The 811-nt window shown below is 35.5% G+C and overlaps 1 non-coding gene across 1 annotated transcript; it reads right to left on the reverse strand.

Moving 5' to 3' along the window:
- Positions 1-389: 389 nt before the first annotated feature.
- Positions 390-496, reverse strand: LOC121217154 (small nucleolar RNA R71). Its single transcript, XR_005913329.1, has one exon. It is a non-coding gene; the product is annotated as a small nucleolar RNA R71 (small nucleolar RNA).
- Positions 497-811: the final 315 nt, after the last annotated feature.

An 811-nucleotide genomic window follows, 5' to 3' on the forward strand; every position in this document is an offset into this window, starting at 1 on the left:
AGCCTCCTACACCTCTTACTCATTGTACTATTTTTTATTATGCTAAGCCTACTTTGATTGGGGCTAAATCGAGTATCATTAGACTGACTATTGCTGCAAACAATTTTGAGCTAAAGCCGAACACAATTCCAATGGTACAACAATATGTTCAATTTGATTGATTGTAAGATGAAGATTTGAATGTTAATTTGGCTAACTTTCTAGAGATTTGTGACACATTCAAGATTAATGGTGTTTCTGATGATGCCATACACTTATAGTTGTTTCCATTCTCTTTGAGGAGTAAGGCAACATAGTGGTTGAATTCACTTCCACGGGGTTCTATCACGACTTGGGATCAAATGACCGAAAAATTTCTATTGAAGTACTTCCCACCGGCTAAAATAGCTAAGTTGAGAAATGACATCTCTTCTTATGCTCAAATTGATTTAGATACATTATATGATGCATGTGAGAGATTTAAGGATCTTTTGAGAAGGTGCCATCATCATGTGTTACCTTTATGGTTACAAGTTCAAACCTTTTACAACAGTTTAGATCCCTCGACTAGGCAACTGACTAATGCAACAACTGGAGGAACATTGAATAATAAGACATTTGAGGCATCTTAAAAGTTTATTGAGGAGATGGCGCTGAATAACTATCAGTGCCAAGTCATGAGAACAAAACTAATTAAAGCAACTAGTGTTTTAATATATATGCAGTTACTATGTTGGCAAGTCAAGTGGAAGCACTAAGTAAAATGATTGATAGTTTGAGTTGTAATAACACAATGAATCCAGTAAGGCAATGTGATGCAACTAGAGTGGAG

Source organism: Gossypium hirsutum, chromosome A02 (genome assembly GCF_007990345.1).
Source record: "Gossypium hirsutum isolate 1008001.06 chromosome A02, Gossypium_hirsutum_v2.1, whole genome shotgun sequence".
In the NCBI taxonomy this organism is placed as follows: domain Eukaryota; kingdom Viridiplantae; phylum Streptophyta; class Magnoliopsida; order Malvales; family Malvaceae; genus Gossypium; species Gossypium hirsutum.